Raw genomic sequence first — 25,560 nt, forward strand, 5'->3', positions numbered from 1 at the left:
ATTTTTATTTAAATCTTTACTATTACTTCTTATTTTCTACTTCCGGCCAGAATTAAAAGCGTTAACTTATTTATGCAAAATTTGTCTGGCGAACGCCAAGTACTTAAGTTGTGGCTTTTTGCCAAGCGAGAGAGAGGAAGGAGTTAGTCGAAGCAGGCCGCTTACCTTAGAAGTTTTACTCAGTTGCTGTTTGCCTTCCAGGCCAGAGGATAATCCTCGTGATAATTTTAAACGTATTGTAGTGTTAACAGTTCTCTGTACTACATACGGCTTCCTGTTAATATCCGGCCAATCTTACACGAAGGCCCTTGTTGATTATTCCAAATTTAAGTTAGAGTTTAGTTATATTTTCATTCTTACGTTCAGACCACAAGTAGTTGGTCTCTGTATTCCGAAGTACGGAAATTATTGTAAAGAGTGAAAAATAAAGGGTTTTGTATACCCTTCCTGTGTATCTTGTCTACTTCCCACAGTTGTTGAACATAGCTTTAGTAAGCTCCCTGTTCCGAGTCAGGTTCCTCAATGTTCCCCAAGCAAGTAAGGAGAAACACTGAACCTGATACTGTAATTATCGGACTTGAAACTTTCTCTTCGTAGTTCGTTGAGTTTTTATTGAATTTCGTTGACTTGAGTGAACATTCGTTTCGACGCTTCTTATTTTTAACTTCCCACTGGAAGAGAATCCTGTGACAATCACAAACGTTTTACTGAATTTTTTTTTAATTGACCGAACCATGTTTGTACAGTTTTTTATTACGTTTCCAATATGAAATAGGATTTATCTTAGCTCAAGTCATTTACGTACACCAACGCTTCATCAACAGTCAGAGTATATTTCCACTTACTTCCTGCTAAATAATTTTCATACAGGGTTCTACAAATTGTTTTATGTTGAGCCACATGACTCGGCGACAGATGGTAAACATTAGGTTGTTTTCAGTTTTCTTATTTTATAAATGTTACTATTTTATTTATTATTTTAAAAGATGTATTTAAAAGACTTTGCAGCTGATTTCTTGCATGGGCGGATTTTCTTTCATTACCGAAGATTTTAACTTTACAAACATTAGAAAGTGCGTATTTTTCCGGTAATCATTTGTTCGAAATCATACTACGAAATTATAGTACCATGTATTTCACAATATTTTTTAATATAGAAAGCAAAGTATATGTATATACAAAGGGTGATTCTAAACTGCTTTTACAAATTAAGAGGGGTCATTGTACTCATCCAGTTGAGCAATAATTACCATAGAACATAAGGTCGCATTCCACTCTGAGAGGCAGAAATAAGGAATATTAGAATTCGAATCAGAACTTACAAAAGTGTTGGGAGGGTTAATGAACGAGACCAGTCAGTTTAGTAAAAAGCTCACATAGAGAGCACAAAGAGTGCCGTCAGAACTTCATAGAGCTTCATCGTGTCCGATAGAAGGGCTCTTCAAGTAGAATGAGAGCAGCACAGTAAGTCCAAAAGGAAAGGATAGAAGATGGCGAACGGGAAAAAACTGCTGCCTTGATAGTATCAAACCCACCTTGAGTTGGAGTTAGATGATAATATTCAGTCCTTGATTAGATAATTAACTTGTTGCAATCGTTTGCGAGGTTGAGACTTTGCGAACCAAAGACGTGCATTTGAGTGTTTGCCATCAAAGTCGAGCTCGAATTAACGCTCGAACGCCAAGTTTTCGGTTTTATCTGTTTTGTGCGCTCTCTTCGAAATTTTACTTAATTTAATTGCGCAACTTTTGGTCTCGTTCATTCGCTCTCACAACACTGTTGTAAGTTCAGGTTGGAATTCTCATATTCCCCTTTTCTACCTCTGAGAGTGGAATGCGACCCTATGTTCTATGGTAATTATTGCTCATCTAGATGAGTACTATCACCCCTCTTAATTTGTAAAAGCAATTTAGATTCACCCTGTATATATATATACATAGATAATACAATATATATATATATATATATATAAATACTATATTCTAATATACAAATTATTTATATATATATACACTCCTCAAAAATGAAATTACAACACCAAGAAAGAATGTTCGTAGCGTCATGCAAATTGCAGGATTGAGAGTTGTGAAATGGATATGCAAATGAGTAAAAAATCAGACACATAAATATATTATAAACCAATATATTCATTATCTAATGTGCCCATCTCGGACAGCGATACAGGCCGGCCGCAATCCGGCGAGGCATGCTATCAATTAGTTCATAGATGGTTGCCTGAGGCAACCTTTGCCAAGCCGCATTCACTGATGCACGCAGATCATCCATGATTGCGGCCGTGGTCCTCGGTTAATGTCACGTCCAAGGGCATTCCACAAATGTTCGATGGGATTCAGATCGGGAGAGGCTGCCGGCCAGGGTAGGTAAGGAGGTTATAACGTTGCGTGCCTCTAACTTGCACGCAACCAAGGGTGACTGTGAAGGCTTGTATAAACCACAGAGTCTTGTAAAGGGTTTAAGTCCCTTTATATTCAACGTACTAAATTACAACTGCGTCCTCTTGACGCTTACAAACTGTGCCAACTAGGCAGTCAAACAAAAATAATAACCTGAAAAAGAAAGTAAAGACAAGATTCTAACTACGAGGCTCTCTAAAATAACTAACTCACCGCGTGTTACAATATCTCTGCTAATTCAGCAGACTTGAAGCTCACTGGAACAATTGCAACTACTTCCCGCCAAGCACATAGCCCGCAACGCGGGCTTCTTCAAATCTCTATAACTACCTCCGCGCTCGCTAAGTAAGAATAACTCACACACCGAACTTGTTTCCTTCTATTTAAATCATACTACTTCCGCTGATAATTTGAATGCTTGCGCGTTCTACTCAAATTTACATATTCTGGCATTGGCAGTTCCAGAGGAAAGTAAGGATTGACAGGAACGATAGTTTAAACTTAAAATAAATGTTAGTTAAAATAAATATAAACCCTACATTTGCCGCTGCCAGAATTTGGAAAACTTGGAAGCAGGTCCTACAAACGACCTGTTGTAAGTTTATCTAATTCTGAACTAACTGGCGAAAGCCTCGTTTACATAAAAAAAATCTTATGTAACAATTATATATTAAAATTCTGGTATTCGTTACAAAGCTTTCTTCTTACAGCAACTTTTCCTGGACTTCATCAATCAATCTTGGTCTTTTCCTTCCAGCATCTGGAAGGAATAAGTATCAGTATCTTTCTAAATACATTATAATTTACACTTTCTTGACAGAATAAATTTTTGTTTTTAAACGATTCGTTTTCCTTAGTTATTGCTTAATTCACATTCATTCAATTTTTCAAGCATTAATTTAACTTTACCCTGGCTCTCCACCATGTGTGGTGTCAAACGGGAATATTCGTGTTTTAGTCTTACAACACGTCCCCTAACCACCATGATTTGTTAGAATTCAACAACCAAATGGACACACCTTACTCGACATTCTACAACTCAATGAGCTACTTTAATATTCTTAAAAATTCAAATGTAGGTGGAGAACCCTACAAAACACATTCATTCTAACTTCCCCCTCATTCATCTTTAAACATGCAGGCTTTCGCTCTAAAGCATGACTTTACAGTTTAATACTTAAATTTTGACTTCATTGCTTTTAAGCATTCACTTTTAGCATCTACAATTTTATGCTTCTAGACTAAATTCTTCTTTTACATAACATGCAAGTATTTACATACATTTACAAAAGTTTAATACATATGCTTTTTACAATTTACCATAAAATGAATAAGAGAAAGTAAATTTTTACTTTACTCATTCTTCGCCAAGCTGGCGGCACTGAAACTAAAATTCTTATTAGTACAAGAATACGAAGTTATTTTTATCTTCGGCCAAATTTTGGCTTTAACATAACAGAATTAGTCTTTCGACCAACAGAAAATGCTTGTTTTTAGTTTTTACACTTAAAAAAAATAATACTTTTGCCTTAGCTAAATAAAGTAAAACAAAACTAAGTCTCAACCGAGACATATTGACTTTCGTCAAAACATAGAACTTCGTACTTATGCATAACATTTCGGAACAAAAGAGAAAAATATTTATAGAAGATTTTAACTTATCTTTGAGTTTTCGATGCTTGAAATTCCGTCATCCGTTTTTGGCAAAATTGATCCCAAGTTAGAGGTGTCATGGATGTCAATCTTCTCCTTATTGATCTCCGAGTGTCGTCCCCGTTGCTCTTTCTTTTTCGTCCTCTACATGCTGGCCTCTTGACGGAGTAATCGTCTGGTTGTTGACCTTTCCGCTTCTTCCTGGGACGGCTGGTCTTGACGTCCTCCGGTCTGAAGTCCTTCTTGAATTTCTTCTGTTCGTCGTATTTTTGTGCTTCCTGTTGGCGTTTCAGTTTCCGGGACGGCGGCCTTGCTGGCACCTGACTCTGTGGCCGTGTGCGCGTTCTCCTTGATGTGTCATTTCTCCTGCCATCTTTTGTAGGTGGTGTTTTCGTTTTTACCACGCTTTCTTTACCCAGTTCATCTGTATTTTAGTTTTTCTTAAACGCCGGAGTTTGAAACTCATTTTTTCTTTTTGATACCGACGTCCGGGTTGTAGAAGTGCTAGGTCTCTCTTCAGTTCTCCGTTTCTTGGGTGGTGGAATAGTTGTTGCAGTCTCTGGCCCTTCTATTTCGTTTAGACTTGAGTCCTGCAAGAAACTTTTAAGGATTTCAAAATCATTTGGATTATAGTATTTTTTCACCTGGTCGGGACTTGCTTTACAGATTTCCCCTCTCTCGTTTTTAAGATATAAGACTACTCCTTTGATTTCCTGAATTACATAGGGGCCTTCAAACTTTGGAGCTAGCTTTGCCATAAAATTGTCTGGGGCACTTGATAAAGAAAATTTCCGTTTCAATACTTTATCCCCAACTTTAAAATCTGCTTCACGGCGTTTTCTATCGTAATATAACTTTTGTCTATTTCTTGCCGTATCCGAGGTTTTAAGCGCCTGGTCAATCAACTTTTGCACGTCTTGTTGTTTGAATTCGTGCTCTCTTTGTTGCACAAAGAATAATTTATCTAAAGGCGTAATTAACTTTCTGCCTAAAAATAATTCTGCTGGAGTTTTTCCCGTAGTATCATGATGTGCCGTTCTTAAAGCATAAGCTAATTCATTTATGTAGCCATCCCAGCGCTTGTGATATGTGCTAACGTAACTGAGAATTATTTTTACAATGTTTTTATTAACTCTTTCTGCTATGTTAGCCTGTGGTCTATACGAAACCATTTTGATATGGCGTATATCAAGTCCATTGCATATGTTTTCAAATATTTGACTAATGAATTGTTTTCCGTTATCGCTAATGACTTTTATCGGTGCACCGTATTTTAAAATGTATCTGTGTAAGAATGCATCTGCGACTGTTTTGGCTGACGCGCGTTTAAGTGGAACAATTTCTATCCATTTTGAAAAATGATCTACTATTACTAAAAGAAAACGATTTTTATTTAACTCGCTCTGGGGGAAGGGACCAAGGAGATCTATTCCTAAAATTTCATTCGGAAATGTAGCGCGAATGCTATTTAAGTACCCGGCCGGGCTGTAATTAATATCATTTATTAACTGACATTGATTTCAGGACCTGACATACGCCGTTACTATTTTGTATAATTGCGGGAAATATACCGCCTCGCGTACCCTTTTTATCGTCTTTCTGACCCCGAGGTGGCCCGCTGTTTTTTTTTCATGCAACTCCCTCAAAATGCTTAATCGAAGCGAGGCTGGGATGACTGACTTATACTCAATATTTTCGTTTGTTGTTTTCGTATAGAGTAATAAATTATCTATTATTTCATAGTTTTTTGCTCTATTTCTTATCGCATCGATATCTGTATGCTCAAAGCTTTCGGGGTCTTTCAAATAAGCATAGATATTTCCAAATTCAGGATCAGCTTTCATTTCAGTAATAACCGTATCTCTAGAATCTAAAATTTTTGAAGTCAACACAGCGCATTTAAGTTCATTACCTTCCTCGTCCAGTTTTATACGAGAAAGTGCGTCAGCTACATTGTTTTCCTTACCCGGTTTATATTTTATTGTGATATTATATTCTTGGAGTTTTAAAGCCCATCTTATTAACCTGGGCGTTAGGTTTTTTCCCGAGTAAAGTCTACCAACAGCCGCATGGTCCGAAAAGACTGTTACTGGCGATTTGCCGAAATAAACTCGAAATTTGTGTACAGCCATTAATACGGCTAATGTTTCTCTTTCTGTAGCTGTATAATTCCTTTGTGTTTGATTCAATGTTTTACTAAAAAATGCCAGCGGATGGTTATTTTGCATACGAACCGCACCCACCGCATAGTCTGATGCATCTGCCGCAACTTCCAGGTTTTCGTCCCCCTCAGGGAATTTTAAAACAGGGGCATTAATAAGCGCTTCTTTTAATCATTCAAAAGCTGTGTTAGCTTCAGCTGTCCAGGTAAATTTACTCTTTTTTCTTTTGATTACTAAGAGTGGTTCAACAATATTAGCGAAATCTTTTACGAAAGATCGATAGTAAGAACATAGTCCAAGGAAAGATGAAAGTTTCTTGGCGGTGTTGAGCGGTGGGAAATTCTTAATAGCTTTTATTTTTGAATCTTGCGTTTCTATACCCTTTTTGCGAAATTTTATAACCGAGATATTTAAGTTCTTTAGTTGCGAACTTGCATTTTGAGGCGTTAATTGTAAGACCGGCCTCTTTTAATAATTTAAAAACTTGTTCGAGATCATTAATGTGTTGTTCCAACGTACTACTCGTTATAATTATATCATCTAGATAAATTAAAGTTGATTTTCCTAGGACAGGCTTTAGAACAATGTCCATAGCTCTCTGGAATGTTGATGGGGCCCCACACAACCCAAAAGGCATGCGTAAAAATGCATAAGTGCCCGATTTTGTTATAAACGCGGTTTTGTGTATATCTTCGGGTCTCATAGCTATTTGATAGTAGCCAGACGTTAAGTCCAAAGTAGACATATATCTCGTCCATTTGATCTGTCTAATGATCTCGTCTATAACCGGCAAAGGGTAAGCTGGAAATTTAGTTATGCTATTTAGTTTTCTATAATCGATAGCAAACCTCCAAGCCCTTTTATCCGAAGGAGGAAACTCGTTCTTTTTCCTACATAGTACGACTGGACTCGCATACTCACTATTTATGGGCGTTATAATTTTATTCTTTAACATCTCCTGAATATGTTCTTCGATGATTAAGTCTTTTTGTTTATCATAGCGATAAGGTTTAGTCCTACAAGGTTTTTCGGCATTTAATTGAATCTTGTGAGTCACGATCTGACAGTTTCCCGGTTTTTCTGAAAACAAATGAGAAAAATTACTCACCACTTGCTGTATTGCTTTATTTTCCTGGTCATTCAAATGGCTAAGGTCCAATTCAGGTGTCTCCACCGGTTCCACCACCCTCTGGTCCATCTCCAGCACCACGGAACTATCTTGAAAATTTAATTTGGCCCTCGCGGCCCTTAAAAAGTCCATACCTAAAATAAGAGAGTGTTGGAGGTCTTTCACCACAGAAATTAATACTTTGAGATTTTCCTCTTTTATCTGTAAGTTTAATGATACTTTCCCGATGCAGTGACATGTTTTTCCTTGCGCCGCTATAATTTCCGTATTTCTGGTTTTGAATAGTCGTATCCTATAAAAATTCTTTTTGAAGAACTTTTCACTCATGAAATTTCCTTCTGCCCCTGTATCGATGAGGGCTTCTACTGGTACATCGCCAACCAGGACTTGTATAATTTGTAGGTGTGAGTTTTTTACGATGACTGTATTTAGATGTCTATTTGAGGGTTTTTCTAAAACTTCCGGGGTCTGGACCCTCCCTTTCACAGGCCCCTCTAGTCGTTTAAAGCTTTCCTTTCAATCTGTGTCTTCTGGGTACGCGGATGCTTATTTTCAAATTTTCTTTTTGGGCCTTGACCTTCGAGTTTCGATGCGTTAGCTTGATAGTTCTTTCCCCCATATGAGCGATTTCCATTTCTGGTTTCCTCCTTCCTTCTGGTACTTTGAGAATATGTTTCCCCTCTCGCTCTTTCCGCTATTCTGCGATTTTGAAATTTCACCGCCAATTCGAAAAGTTCCTGCAATGTGGTTGGGTTTCTAATTTCAAAGTAGTCTTGGACAGCGGGTAACAATCTTGGTAATATTATTTCAATTATCTCCGCATCGGGTTTCTTCCCATACAGCATATCCGTTAGCTTGATTTTTCGTAAAATAAAGTCCGCCAATTGTGCTGTATCCCGTTGATAGAAACTATATAGCTCGGCTTCCAGCCGTGCGCGATCTTTCACTATGGGGAAGGCCTTTACTAACGATTTTTTGAAATTTTCAAATGTATACGTCGGGCTTCCAAATTCACCTAGAAGAAATTTGCCTATGTTCTTCCACCATAGCGCGGCCTGTCCTCTTAGTGCTGATGTGGCGATAGCAACTTTTTGTCTTTCAGGCACAGGATAGAGCTGAAAGTGGTTTTCTATACCTTCTAAAAATACGGACACCGAATTTTTTCCGTCGAAATAGACGTTCGGCTTGATTGATGCTCTCAAAGTCTGGACCAGGTATCCAAATCCTTCTAACTGCGTTGTCATTTCTTGGTGTTGTCCAGCGGCTTCCATCCAGTTTTCGGCCATTTCAGTTCGATAAGTGTTCGGGCGCCAATATAACGTTGCGTGCCTCTAACTTGCACGCAACCAATGGTGACTGTGAAGGCTTGTATAAACCACAGAGTCTTGTAAAGGGTTTAAGTCCCTTTTTATTCAACGTACTAAATTACAACTGCGTCCTCTTGACGCTTACAAACTGTGCCAACTAGGCAGTCAAACAATAATAATAACCTGAAAAAGAAAGTAAAGACAAGATTCTAACTACGAGGCTCTCTAAAATAACTAACTCACCGCGTGTTACAATATCTCTGCTAATTCAGCAGACTTGAAGCTCACTGGAACAATTGCAACTACTTCCCGCCAAGCACATAGGCCGCAACGCGGGGTTCTTCAAATCTCTATAACTACCTCCGCGCTCGCTAAGTAAGAATAACTCACACACCAAACTTGTTTCCTTCTATTTAAATCATACTACTTCCGCTGATAATTTGAATGCTTGCGCGTTCTACTCAAATTTACATATTCTGGCATTGGCAGTTCCAGGGGAAAGTAAGGATTGACAGGAACGATAGTTTAAACTTAAAATAAATGTTAGTTAAAACAAATATAAACCCTACAAGGTGACGGAAGACGGGTATGCCTGGTGGCTTTCAGAGATAAACAGGCATGTGTTCCTCGCCTTCCACTATCTAATGGCAACAACTCCCTGTGGCCTCAAGATACCACACCGGGAACTTATTAAGAGTGCATGAGTTTACATGGTCAAACAGGGCCGACTTATTGACATTGCTTGACTAATTACATAATTACAGGTATGAGACTTGTGGGACGGATTTACAGATGAGAGGCTCAGAGCAAAGTACTAAATATATGAAAATATAAAAATATACAGAAAACACACACACATATAAAAAAAGAAAAAGGATGCACTTGCTTAACACTGGAGACTTATGACAAATAAAACACACTTAAAAAATAATAATACACATATACCACATGTCAGATACATATTTGGCCTCATTGACCACATATATTGTACATATTGTACATTGTGTGTCAAACCCCACAATGTACAATATATATCGTCCAGGGTAGGATGTCAGATCCGGTCAGCCTGTTAAGAGGACCCCGTGCGACATGCGGCTTTGCATTGCCTTGTTGGAACACTGTGTTGGGTGCGCCCTGCAACTAAGGCAGAACAACAGGCTCCACAACTTGCGTTACGTAGCGATCCGCTGTCAAACTACCGTTACCGTGTACTAGGGGTGTCTCGTGATCAAACATTATGCCACCCGAAACCATAATGCCCGGTATATGACCGGCGTGACGATCGGCAAAATGGGCTCTTTTGTAGAGTCCTCCAGGTCGCTGCCATATACGTCGACGCCCGTCATTCCTCCACAGAACAGAAACGAGAGTCATCCTTGAACAAAACCAGATGTTATTCGATGGTCTGCGCACTATGACGCTGACACCACACCAGGCGTATAGGCTTTTGCTCAGCAATCAATAGTACCCGTTTGACTGGTATGCTGAACGTAAGTGTGCTTCATGCAATCTATTGCATTGCGAGTATAGTTTGGGTGGACATTCAGATGTCACGTGGCTTGGAGAAAGTGTCTGCAGTAGTTTACCGCCAAATACGCCTGTATGCTCTGATGTGCACTTGCGCTCACCACTTCCTCTTCAACGAGCAAGTACACCTTCCTGGAATCTACCGTGTGACACAACGTTGGATGGTATTCACGCTGTACCCAACACAAGTGGCTATTGTGCGCAGCGCAAACCAATTTTATGGAGTTCGATAATACGGTCACGTTCTCCAGTCGTTAACTGATAGTATTGACACGTTTGAGTTCGCCGACGTCTCAGAAGCATTTTTATGCTTCTACTAAAGTCTCCAATGCTTCAGAAACCCTCAGATGCTGTTTATGAGAAAAGAGAGTGGCTGAACTTTTTAGCCTGCATATACGTATCATGTGATCTAATGCGCACGCAACAATTTGCATATCCACCTCGCAATTCTCGCTCCTGCAACTTTCATGACGCTACGCGCATTTTTTCTTGGTGTTTCAATTTTACGTTTGAAGAGTGTACATAAATATATGACGTGCGCAGTAAATTTGTAACTTTGTTTACATTTGTAATAATCTGAAGAAAATTATATTTCTTCTTTATGACTAAAAAGATACAAAAATTTCTGAAACTTAAGCAAATGGTTACTGGCTTACTAAAAATTTACTTTCTCCAATGTTATTAGAATCTAAACGTCATCAAGTGTCAAGTTGCAGTAACAAGTAAGGAAATTCACATTCAAACATAAATAATTCACATTCAAACATAATTACATCTTGTGTACGTGACGAAGAAAAATTTAATAAACAAAAGAAAACGAATAGTTTCTCATTATTTATTTTTCATGCTTATTTACTTGCAAATTTTTCTCTGAAAACATTACAAATGTTTTCTTAATTTGTTTGCCTTATTTTAAGCTAAAAGTAAATTATGTAATGGTTCATTCACGAAATTAACTACTAAACAACTTAAAGTAACTGAAATAAGTAACTAAACGAAATTTTTTGCAGGTACCAATTTCAGATTTCTGATCGAAAATAGATGCACATTTGAATTTTTCCATTATAATATTACTATTAAGAATTTTTTACACATGTGTTTAGTAAGTAATTTTTTTTAAAAACGTTTTCATTTTGTTAAAGGAGAAAATATCCGCCCCCGTCAGTTAGTTTCGTACATTTGGCCCGCATGCAATTTCTTTTTGGAACTACTATTCTGAAATATCTGAAATGAGAAACTCAGCAAATAATGCCGTTCGAAATCGCAAATTCAGTAAATAATGGCTTGAGTGTTCCAAAAGAAATTTGAAACAGTTGTTTCTCATTTATCTTCCGAAATCATTGCCCTTCCCTTTAGTGACCCTTCTTATGGCATATCCTTGATAAGCAGGGAAAATATAGTTCCTAAAAATCAATATTAAAGGAATTTTTTCTGCTTTGAGTCAATGATGTCTCGCCATAATATTTTTGATTATATTTTCTTGTAAATGTTCGATTCCAACGCATGTTTGCTTGATGATTGATTCTGAATGGGTATGAAAAAATAAAACTTTACGTATTTTGATTTTGAAAAGCAAATACTATATGAGAAGAAATAATTTCGATTGACCCACCTTAAGAACTATACATTTAAAAATCTAAAATTATACAATAGCGTTTACCCCAGATATGTACATTAAAAAGAGGTAAACATGCATAAAATAAGTGGCATTAAATTAGATCAAAATACATAAAATGAAATTTAAATTAGTTGAATTGTTGTAGGGAAAGGACATCTAGCGTGGATTGTTGCATACTGCCTGTTTAAGAAATGTGCGCGAGAAACTTTGAAATGACCAGTCTTCAGATAAACAAAAAAAAAAAAATATCATTGCTGCATTGAAGATACCCAGTATTTTATTTCCGTCTAGATATGCCTTAACTTAACTCGATTTTTGAGTTATAAAATCCTTGTCGTATTTTTAGAGATAACTGCTTGATAACAAACTGGATGTTTTTATGCGGTGCCTAAATATTTCAACAACAGCCTTTCCAGGAATGAGAAGGACTTCATTCCTTAAATTTCAAGTACAAAAATATGCAGAAATTTCGATTCCTCAAATTTCAGTCCAATTTCAGCATCTCCACAATTAAACATTTTGAATCCTTTAAATTGATTCAGATTTATCATTCCGATGTTACTATGCTATTAGTGTATTCGAACGCGCACGTAAACCAGAGGTGGTATTACAAGAGCCTCGTACTTAGACAAAAGCTCACGATTAATACGACATTCATGAATATTTTTCTGAGGCAATATAAAAGCAGATCTGGAAGTATACTGCAAATCCTCTAATGCCTGTATTGGTCGAAAAGGCTGTCAGACACGTATATAGAAGTGATTACTACACTGCAGTACAAGACTCCATTTCAAAGAATTGTTTTCGATATTTCATCGAATATTCAGTCTTTGGAGATAGGTTCAAAAATGGCATGATAGTTGTCCATGGACGTCTTTAGAAAGTCGCCAGAAGGTTATTCAGTTTCTGATTAAATGCCTTCAGCTACCTCGGAATTTTAGCACCGTGTTAGATTTCCGATTTTTGAGGACCTTTTATTACTCTAAGCAAGGGGACAAATCCTCCCTATCATATTTAAAGAACCATGTAAAATTGTAGGTATTGAAAATTCTCAAGTCACCCCTTTATATTCGCAGCAGGATGGCATGATGGAGAGATTTAATCGAGCAGTTTCGTATTACCTCTCAGTCTCCATGTCCTTAAGTTAGCAGGCTTTTGATGAAAAATACCTTTATTCTTACTAGCGTACAGACGTGCAATCCATGCGGTCATTGAAGTTTCTCTGCCCCAAAGTTGCTTTGGATATGATTATCTTCTGCCTAGATCTTCTGGCAAGAGATTTATTCTCCAAAAAATCACATTACAGCCTTTGATCGTTTGAACAGTATTCGGAAGAGCTCAGTACTCATTTATAAGAAGGTCAACGTTTCGAGAGACGGAGGAATATCATTGCGATTTAGATAATGAAGGCCTGATACTATGCCAAATTGACAAAGCGGGAATACAAAAAAGGAGCTATAATGGATTGCAAAATCCCAAATGTCTTGAAGAGCCAAAGGTGCAGATATCCTGGGAACAACACTTCCTTGTGATCAAGAAACTGTAACATGTAGTGTTAAGAATGCTTCCTTGTATAGTGCGCTATGAAAGATTTACAGCTTAATATAGCAGTGAGATCTTAGTCATAGTGGCCTTGAGAATTATCTTGCCGATGACTTTGTGTCCTTAAGAATCGGATGTGCTGCAAATATCTATGCTTAATTGTTTTTAAATTAGGTTTTATGTGTTTTAATGCCATGCACTGTTTTACATTTATGTATTTATTTGCACATTCTATGTAATCATTTCATTCTGGATTAGAGGTTATTTAAATTTTTCGGCCACTTGTTATTTGTGTAGATAAAATCAACAACTCGGAGAAATGTCGGTCACGTCTGACATAGAAAGATTAATGCTTGCATTCGGCTACATTTACGTTGTGGGTAAGCTGCTCCAGCAAATACTAATTGGCAGAGGAAATACTTGTGTAGATTATTATCTCACTTTTTGAACATTTTTGTAAGATTGGGTTCTGCATCGAGGAATATTTCCCATAATTATTCGTGGGTAACTAAATCAATCATTCTTAATGAATGACCAAATAAGTAAATAAGCCCTCACTAGGTCCCTCGTCTTCGGCTTATCTGCCACCGGTACATGTTCCAAAGACATCTTAGAGGCTTGAAGTGTCCAAATGTTTGTTTTGCATTTAATTTCATGGCAGCACCCTTAAAACACAATGGCGGAAAAATTAAAAGAATAAATTACAAAAAATCGTGCAATTTGAATAATTTTGAAACTAAGAATTTAAACGGGTCCAAGATACTTTTTTTCAATGCCTGACATAATTCCAAAATGGAAACTGCTTACTTCTGCAAAAAGAAGGAAATGGGATATAAAGTGAAGTTATGAAACATGATATTGTAACTCTTTAGCGATATAGAGAGAAAAAAATAATTAGGTTCTTGCATCGGAAATTTTCTTAATATTATAAACATAAAACACCTTTCATAATTGTTATTTTAATTTTATCCTTTAGATTACAACTAGAGCGCAGTTGACATTGCTCACAATATCCAGACGCAAATAACATTTGCTTGAAATGTTTTAACCCTTTCGCCGCCCTCTCCTGTTCGCCAAAATTTCTCTTTAGCGACCCTTTGTTTTTCACAGCGTGTAATGATTAAACTAACTGGTATAGATTAAAAGCATAGATTAAGGATTTAATTACCGGTATAAAAATCGATTAATACGCAAGGACAAGGTTTTAATAACGTCACATTATGCTCGTCGATATCTCGGCTAGAAGAATGGTGAACAGTAGATTGTGCGAAGCAACAAACAATGTGTTACTGGTGCGAATCTATATTAACAGAAGAGAAAGTTTCTCTTTTTTATTTAAGTATGCAATAAAAGTTCTGGTGTATCTAATGCTGTCTTTGACGTTTATTTAATTCTTTTGAAATAAATGTATTAATTATAATAACAATAGAATTTTGTTAAGAAATATTCTGTAAAACTGTTACAGAGGTATTACATTAAATTTACTGAAGCCGAGGAAAACTGGAAATTTTGCATTTTCCACTATTGTCTTTCAACTTTGGTTTAATCGATAATTGTTTTTATGGTGAGATTTAATCCGATTTTCACCGGAATCAACGAAAAAATTTAATGCAAAGTTATCCTGTTTGAAACCAAATTTTTAATAACTGCCTGTTTTCTAAGTCTACATAATAACAATTAAAAAATCATTTCAGTAAATGATAAACTAGCTGACGAGCAGTAAACTCGCCGAATGCTGGTAAGTTTGACACGGGCTTTTAAATACTGGCGAATAGTCTTGGCTGCATCGACGTTTTCGTGGTTTTTTCACTGTGTAACGTATACACGAGCCAGTTTCCATTAGAACGTCCTCTACGAAGGGATCATTACTTCTGGCGCAGTTAGCCTTTGAGCGCTTTGCCAGAATCAATAAACGAAACCAAATCCATCGCGTAACAATTACGGAGTTCCTTCCAAGGCCGTAACAGCCCATGTGGCTATCCAGATTTTTGCCTAACCAGACCATCAATTTTCTGCTACTGTTATGATTTTTTTTTGTCTGGTATTGAACGATTTGGTCTTCTCCAGATAATCAAAATTCGAAAGATAATTCACTATTCAAGATATTTTCAGGTAGTTTAAAATAAAAGACTGTCCTTCAAGAATACGTGCAGAGGGTGAAATCAGCCTCATCTCAGAAGTATGCGGTCTGACATTGATGTTTGGTCCAAGGGAGTTCTGTGCATCATACTAAGTGTGTTTTTATGTGTCAGAAGTGACCAGGATGCAAAGCGCATGTCCTTTGTCAAACATACTGCTAAAACGGAGCAGTTATGTAAGAAGAACAAAGGGAATAAATTTTGAATAGTTCTTTTAGGAGCTGATTAGTTTCCGCTAGCAAACCTCACAGATAAAATGAATATCGACGAGCACTACGCTAATATAGCAACATACATTACTGAAATCCTGCATCGGGAATGTTAATTTACTCTATCAGAGCACTTTTCAGCTACCGCTCAAACGCACATTGAATCAGTTTACTGCGCTATTTCGACACACACATTATATAACGAAATCTATTTTGGTACTTCTTAACAGTCTTTGTATTTTTCCAGGATATTTGTAATCACTCAGTGCAGAAGAATAAATAGACTTCTAGGAATTTCTCGACGAGAAAACTCGGGAAATAAATTCGAACTTAAAATGCCTAGGCACTTTCTTCTCGGGTTTCTCGAAATTTCTGAGTGTCTCTCAACTTGATAAAAGTATTACATTTTCCTTAAACTAAATGCAGAGTGACTTTAAAATTCCCCTTACACTTTTTCAGTAGAGAAAGAAACAATGTATTTGCATTTCTTGTATCTGTTTTTGCATACAAAATTTTATGTTTTCTAAAATTATTTGTATTGAAAAGAAAACATAATCCTAGCAACAAAGATTTAAAGATTTTTTACCTTTCCTCACAATAAGAAACTATAAATCAAACAAGGTCTGTTTAGAAAATTATAGCTGTATGATATGCACCCCTGCATTTCTTATATAAATATAATTTACAGAAAATCTACGTAGATCCACTATATTGGTAACAAAGAGCAATCCAATAAAATGGGATTAAGTTTGTATTTTAAATTTTCATGAAACATGAAAAAGAAGACGTCAGCTCTGAAATGTAATTTTTTATGATGCTCTATTGTTCCCACACATGCACATTTTACTGATTATACTAATTTCAAAATATTAAATAATAACATATGCATATATAGTTCTGTTTAGGGTGGAACTATGCTACTGCTTGACTACTTTCTTTAACATCTTTCCCTATATATTTGATTTTGTTACTTTAAAAAAATTCATTACATTTACAACGGGAATTAATGAGTGATTAAATGCTTTTCTTAGAGCATCCACATTTACAAGCAAAAATTCTTTTATCAGTTTAGTGATGCAAAAATAAAATAAACAAGAGTCTGAAGAGTGCTTTATGTAATAAGTAGGAAATGAAAACAGAAAAGGAGAAGAAAATAATTCACAATCTTATCACCTTTCCCATCAAGATAACGACTGAATGGAACTAAGAACTAACGGAATATTAATATCACTAAACGGCAGAGGTACCAGGAGATGCGAGTTTTACATAAATTCATTATGTAGCATAAAAATATTTGCTCATTTTTTCCTGTACTCAATAACATTCAAAACGTCATAAACCTTACGAAAACTGTTTATTACATTTACATACTTCTCTGCCAAACTAGGTACTGAATTTCATAGCATGCATTGATACAAATGAACATATATTATGAGCATTTTTATGGATTGTAATTATTTCTTATATTACTAATATTTTCAAAAAGACAAGAGGAAGTAAACTGTTGACACTAGGATAATACGTGATAAGTATATATAAAGTCTTAAATAGAAATACGATATACTAAATCATTTGTGAACTTCATTGCAGTTTCGTTTTAGTATGATTGTTATAAAACTGATCAACTGCTTACTTTAAACTTACAACTTATTTAGTGAATTCTATATCTTATTAAATTGCGAAAATGTATCTTTTCCTACACATATCTAACCCTCTGACTGCTCAATTTGTGTACCGAAATCGCTTGCAAAATTGCGTTTATTTTTTTGTTGCATATTTTAAATCTGAGAATTGAAAAATGCACTTTTCGTTTCTAGAAAATATTTTTATACAGATTTTTATCACGAGAAACTAAGTTGCCAGAAAAACCAATTTCAGATGTTATCACAAAAAAAAAAAAAAAAAAAAAAAATTTAATAAATTTTAGTCGAATTACAGTTAATTTCTATTTATTGCATAATATAAAAAAGTAAAATCTATAAAATTTAAGAAAATATAAAGCGCTGAGAGAAAAATACCTTAAAAATGCAGTTAAGTATGATGGAATTCAAACTTCACAATCTATGCACCAAATTAAAAAAATCTAATTAATAATCAGTCTAATTAATCTAATCAATAATTCAATAAATTAATTAAATAATTAAGATAATCGCTGAACTTTTTTAGCAGCCATTTCTGGATGAAAAAAGCGGCAAAAGGTGAAGTTTGAGCGCTAATACCACGTGCCTTCAAATGCGAAATTTTAGTGCACAACTAACGATATATCTTGGCCAAAACGTAAACTAAACGCCTAATACTGTATATAATTTATTTCAATGGTTAAACGGGGGAAAACGGAATGCGCTTCTCAATAAAGGAAGAAAATTGAGTTATCCGTGGAAAACGCGGGATGATCAGTTAGAGAGTTAATAGAGCCAACATTTTTTTTATGGAATTAAAGCTGTGGTATTAAAAATATCTAAATTCGAAAAGTAATTCGATTAGCTTGCATATTATTCATACAATGTATTCGTTCTGCATTATTTACGTGTTACGTGGCGAAGTCTGGGGAAAATGTGTATTTTAAGCTTATTATGGCTAACTTTAAGGCTTTCATTTAATACAGAGGCTGTTTGCGCATTTTTTAGAAGAGTTTCGTTGTATTTACAGAAGTATTTACCTAAACATTTTGTGTTCTAAATGTCCCATTTGATAACCCTTATTCTTTGCTATCTTCCTACACCGCAATTTCGAAGACAATAAAGCCTTTTTCAGTATCGAAAGAAGTATTTTATCCCGTTCCTATTGAATAGCTTTCCACAGTTTAAGGAGGGTTGTAGATCGACGTTTGGACAATTCGCATTTTAAGAGTCCAAATGCACAAACATTCGGGGATGATATATCAAAGGATTTAATAGAGATATAATTGAAGGTATGCACTTGGCCCCCGTTTCTTGTTCCTTTTTTCCCATAGAATTAATACTGGATTTTGACATATGGCTGCTTGCTTTGTCTTAATGCAGATCTACTGATTCATGGCACTGTGGATAAAGCGAAGTTATTTCATGCTTGATAAATGGGTATGAAATGTATTCCTGATAATATGAAGTTGACCTTGGCAGTTTGCTATGCTTCCTTTAAGTTTTATTTTACTTTATGTGAAAAATCACCAAAAAGCTTAAATCCCTTGGAAAAACTTTATTTAGATTCTTTGAACCATGTTTTAAGATTTTTTTATTCTCTTTGATGATAATAAATGGATCTCTTTTTATTGCGTTCATTTAAATATATCCAAGATTCATGTATTGTGTCAACGTTTTTTGATTTTTGTCCGAATAACTGTTTCTGATAGGGAATTATGCAACTTGTTCTGCTTTCGGCGATATGCCGTAGAAAAAAGACGATGCACATTACGGTTTTTCGCCTTTTTAAAATTCAAATCAGCAGTAATCATTTTGTTTACAGTTGGCGCTGAGCATTTTAATGATTATACAACTTTCTCATGGCAAATTTCCTTTTAACATTAAATTCTTACCTTTGCAATATTTCGAGACATTTCGTTTCATCCTTGGATATGTATTTTGAACATCTTTTCTCCTTGAAGCCAAACTTTAACGTTTTTTCCCTTTCTTATTAATAATATTATATAGCGTTGGTTTTAGATACCGAAAAATCATGGCTTACATAGCACGTTTTATATACGACAGAATTTCTTCGGATATAGCACAAACATGGCCTTCGGTACATTACTTCTTTAACAGAGCCATATTACACGTAAACAAAATTGTCAAGTAGCAGATTTACTTCCAAACATATAGCAAGTACACTGTTGTCAACCAGGTTCGATTACGGAAGAAAATTTGTAAACTAAGTTCAGGAGATATTTGCACTGTAAAAAGATCTTTTAGATTTCTTTGCAGAAAGTGAAATATGTTTTGCATGAAAAGAATAGTACTAGCTTTAATTCAACCCGGTAAGTCGTGTTTCAGTGTTCACATTCTTCAGCAAACTATTTGATTTATGACTTCAAGCCTATTTTAAGAATTGTAGCTTATAAGATAGCTAGAATTATCGCATTCCCTAGTGCATGTTCTTGTGGTGTAGGTGTTGAGACATCTGGGCTAAACATTATGCCAATGGTTCTCAACCTTTTGACTAACACGTACCATCTAAACAAAAATTGAAAACCTTTAGTAACACCACTACAGAGTGCTACCACCACTCTTCAACAAAGCTCAGATCGTATAAATTTACGAGTGTTAGAGAAAAAACTCAATCAGGATGTTGGGGTTTTAATTTTTGAACTGAATAGTTAAAAATACTTTGCTTCTTTGGTTGCCACCTATTTTTTCTTGCGTATCACCGGTTGAGAACCCCTGCTTTATACAATCAGCGGCCGAAGTGCTGGGAAATATACATTTGATTACTCACGATTAGTTGCTCTGAAAAATTAAAATGTCTGGAATGACGCCCGAAGTGATTTATTATGATTGATACTTGCTCACTATCTGGTTTTTATTAATCCTGTCTCGTGATTTCGTACATCTTCACAGTCACGTATTTCGCGTGGATAAATGTACACCTTGCGCAAAAAACGAGAAAAAAATGAAGAGACAAGAAAACTCAATCAGATGTTGGGGGTTTCATTTTTGAATTTATTAGTTAAATACACTTTGTTTCTTTTGGTAACCACCTATGTTTTTCTTGCGTACCACAAGTGGTACGCGTATATTTCCCGCTCTACTGGGCTGACTGACGAAATTTAACTTGCATTTGTCATATCTCGAAAGCGCGACATAAGATTATTAGATTTATATATAGCATTTTCTAACGTAGGTATTCTTGGCGCAAAATCGGACTTCTGAAATAATGCAACGATTTGTTTTCCATATTTCGAATCTACAACTCAAATTAAGCCAAACACCCGAGCTTTCTAAAAATCGTACATAAAAATCGTAAATGTTTCGAAAAAAATTTGGAGCTATAATCTATAAAATTTAACTTCATCTTAAAGTAGATGTATTTCTAGGCATACCTGCAAAGAATTAGCATTTGAAATTGGACATATTTATTTAAGGAATAATAACGCTAAATATGGTTTATGCACGTTATTAAAATTATTTGAAAGAATGAATGATGCGCTATTTATTACATTCAGGAAGAGTGAAAGGGAAAGGAATGTTAGTTACTATAAATTAAGAATCTCGCCAAGTGAATTGTTTTCGGTTCAAACTGAAAAAAAGTGCTCCAAGATAAATTTTAAAATTTATCGATAAATTTTCGATCATATTTTACAAAATTTAATACTGAAAACTAATCTCTGTGACTTAACAGCCCTAGTGGGACACGGCCTGCAGTGACCCGAAATTTGCTTTCTTGACCTTAAGTCCCGGAGTGCATCAGCCTATGCCCAGGGCAAGTGTTCAGCTTGTCGCAGGAAACCCGGTGTTTAGACCCCAAGCGAACTTGGTACTCATTTTATCCACCCACTCAAGGGATGAAAGGCTGAGGCAATCTTGCCCAGCCGGGGATCGACCCCCGGGCATATGGTGCAGCTGTGCGACGCGCTAACCACTTTGCCACCGGGCGGTCGCAAATTTAATAATTCGGCATTATTTTAGTCGTAGAATCAAAATATGGAAAGAAAGCTTTATGTCATTTGAGAAAAAGTCCGAGTCTATGTCAGAATGTCTATGCAAGAAAAATGCTGTATATAAGTCTAATATATATATTCTATGTCCCGCTTTCAAGACATAAAAATAACAAGTTAAATTTTATCAATCGGCGTAGTACTTGTAGAACGGGAGATATAAAACGGTCCCATTCTTTTGTTGCAGTTGTACAAGACCTTTCGCATTAATCCTTGTTTGCGGTCACAGTATAAATATGGTATGATACATGCAGAAACACAAAGATCGTTTATTTTCTTAATGTGTGTGACAAAACAGATGATTTTGTACTTTTTTGTGTTCCGAAACATAATAGTTTCTATGAGACCTGTCACATGTATTAAATATTTCATAGAATATGAAATTGAAGTTCTCACTAAATCGTTATTTCAGTACTTTATCTTTCAATAAAATACTCTAGTGCATCTCAAATGCATCTGTTTATATATCTATATTTTTTAGAAAAACTTGCGGCAATATTTTTTTTATTCGCATTTACTCTGCAGATGGTCAATGTACTTGAACAGTTCTTGCACAACGAGATAAAAGCCTAAAAGATTTTGAATGAGATTAAAATTGTCGGGCTATGTTACAAAAACACAAAAACATAACCACCCGTAGTTTATCCATATTAAGAACGAGAAACTGAAGTACCAAGAAAATACAATAAAATGAATTAAATCCCTCAAATAAAGTTTTTTATAAGAATTCCAAAGGATCAATACATCTTGTCTATGAGTGTTATTTTACATTTTCTTGTTTCTCTTAATATGTACGAAAGATATTTTGGCCGTGACACATCATTGTGTTCTATCTTTGTTCACATTATTAATTTAAATTATGTTTATTTGATAACATTACCCATAATGTTTAAATGATAATGCGCTTGCTACGAAGATTGAAAAGAAATTAATATTTATTTTTGTACTTACGTATTATCCGTCAGTCTTGAAACTGTTGACAAGCAGCTCGATTTAGCGTCAATAAGCTTGTCGTAACAGCATACTCATAACATCTGCGCTTTTGTCTGATGTAACTTATTCTCGATAAATCCCCTTTTGTTTTTATGAAGAAGGATATATATTAAATGCTACTGCTATATTTTTCTTACATTTTGAAAAAAAAGAAAGCTTAAAATTTGGGACTTGTTTTCTGCTGAACTTCAAGCAGTGAATTACTTTCAAAATTATGGGATCCTGCTACCAAAGAAATGTGTGTAATAATAGAAACAATATAGTACTTTGCTTGAAAACTGATAAACATTTGTGATGGAAAGTAAAAACCTCTAGCAAAAGATTAACATTTTGGAAAGGAACGGGATTCGGGGGTTGCAGAATCACATTTCTGACTGAAATAATACTTATTTACAAAATTAGCATCTGTTGAATGGGGAAAAGAACGGCTGGATATGGCCTACAAAACTGTAATAGATTGGACCAATTACCTGCGGGAAGCTTGCACTCGTAGCTTTCTAAACAGAGGTTACGATAGAATCGAAGGATCTAACAAAATAGTAGAAATCTGTGAAAGCAATTTTATAAAGCGCACATGTAAATCGGGTCTAATACTGTGGCTATTTGGTGGTTTGTACATAGAGACTAACGAATGTGGTATTATAAGAGATTCTGATAGAAATACGGCTCAGGAGTCCTGAACGAACGAATGGCGCGGATTTGGCGCGGTCTGCACCAACTTTCATGTTTCACTGTTTCAGCTGTGACCAATTTTTGCGGTTAATGGGATAATACATACGTATTATTTTATATAGAAAATAGCACTTATGTATTATTTATATATTACTATATATAATTAATAATACTTATGTATTATGCCATCGTCCACAAAAAATAATTATTAGTCCAAAGGGATTTGAATCCCGAAGGACTATTAATTTCGTTTTGGCATTTTGCGTCGGACTCATAAATGTCGGTTCACTTTTCAAACTGTTGCCACAAAATGTTAGAGTCCTGCATTATATTTGAAGAAATTAAATAATGAAAAATCTGCATAAATGTATGTATATTTCTCGTATTGTGATAAAACAACGGTACATAGAGTCATCGAATTTTGAATAACGTAATCCTCCAACGAATATGAGCATGTGGAAGACCAAATTTGAAATTTGAAATTTGTTTTATGATCGATTTCCTATTTTTTAAAACTTTGACGAATTTTTGATTAACAAACTCAAGGATTTCAAAGCGAGCAATGGCAACGTTGTGCAGAAAAAACATTTTTATCTCCAGCGCGTGAGTCTCTGTATCGGAAATTCTAAAGATATGCTCGTTTTAAAACTATTTTGCGATATTGCTGTTGCACTGGATCTTATGGTTTAAGTGCGAGGAACATGATATTTAATAAAGAAAGGTAACACACAAAATGTTAAAAAACGCCCCTTTGGACGTAATTTAAAATCTGAAACATTTCAGATTTTTTTTTTTTATTGTTTTATTAATTTTTATACTAGCCCATGGTTTCGTTGCAAGCAGCCTAGTTTTCTGATTACAACTGTCCTCAAACCTTTCCGAAATCTAAATTTATATATCTACATATTTTATAATTACATATTTCACTTGATAAGAATTTTGAATTAAATGCATTTTTCTAAGCGAAATTGAGAATGCATTAAATGAGCAAGCCCTTTTTATACTATGTTTTCAGAAAAGAATATGGATTTCTTTTGAAGACTGAGGTTTCAATCAAAGTTATCTCTTGAGTACTTTCTGTAGAGTTTATTTATATTTTCAATTAATACTGACTTCGTTTGTATCTTTATCGAAGTTCGAGGTATTCCTTGATAGATTTGCTTACATTGCTGATACTATTAATGTTCATATGACTATTGTTTTTAAAGTAAAAAAATTCTTAAACTGAGTGCATTTATTCATAAAATTACTTATCCTATGTTAGATGTAAGTTGCTTATGATGCGTCTTGATGCTCGGATAAATATATTCTTCATAATGTACTTATAATATACTGTGCTTTAGTAAGACTTATAAATGTGTATTTGCATTTGGACTAACAAATTTGTATTTGTATTCAGAATGATAAATTTGTAAACTGGGGTAATAAACTGATAAATGTGTATTTTAATTCCATAAATGTTAATAAAGCATGTAAAGGCGGACTCAAGGCTGAAAATTGTATATCCAAGTGTCCATATTAAGTATCGTCGTGCGGGGCTTCGCTAATAGCTGAGTTTCCGCCCGAATATAATTTTGAGGGAGAACACACAGAGAGTTGGTCCGAGGGTCACCTCTCTTCCTCTACCACAACCTCCTGAGAGGATTTCGATTTGCCGTGTATTTTGAGTGCCCTTTTGTCGCACAGACAATAAACAAACACCCATGCTTTCTCCGGGATTCGGACCCAGGCACTTCGATACTGCAGACTACGCCACGAAGCACTATTATGTGAATATGCACGGCAATATTCATAAAACAAAAGCATGCATTTCTGAGAATTTAAATACATTCATTGATTTTTTTTATATTATTCATTCAGAACTAACTTTAAATTCATTGAATTTAAAGGCCGGATTGTTTCCAATCAGAGAATCACCAATTCTACTATTTACTAATTTCATATCATATGTGAGCTCGAAACGATGTTGTTACTTGCTATTTGATTCTGTACATTCTTCATAAACATATTCTTAGCAGAGTATAGTTGGATATTAAAATAAATAATGTTGTGGCTAAACTAACATAATTGCCACATTTTTGTATATGTGAAACTATTTCTTGGTTTTGACTTGATGATTTTAATTAAAATATATATCATACATTTCTGTAAATCTTATGAAATGAATTTTTTTGGCTTTTGCGTATTTGGAATAAGGAAACTTAAAATTAATCAGAATTAAAATAATGTCTTTCCAGGTGTTAGCTGGCACCACAATTATTATTTAGCCTGCACTACTGTTTCTTAGCTGGAACTACGTTAAATATTGAAGAAAAAAGCAATAGTTTCCAGGAAAATTTGACATTTCTAACAATCTGAAATTCATTATAAACATCCTTTACTAAATTAGTGCATGTGTACTTTATGTATTAAACACTGCTTTTTAAAATTATTAAACCTTTGCATTTCAGTTGATAAATTTGATAGCTTTGTGAAGTGAAAAAGTATTATTTATCATCAAATAGTAATTGTTTTATTATTTTTGATACTCTAAATTCCAATGTAATCATACGAAGAAAGCTTTTTAG

This window comes from Stegodyphus dumicola, chromosome 6 (genome assembly GCF_044657685.1).
Source record: "Stegodyphus dumicola isolate Sdum_Otavi_A_Nest chromosome 6, ASM4465768v1".
NCBI classification, from domain to species: domain Eukaryota; kingdom Metazoa; phylum Arthropoda; class Arachnida; order Araneae; family Eresidae; genus Stegodyphus; species Stegodyphus dumicola.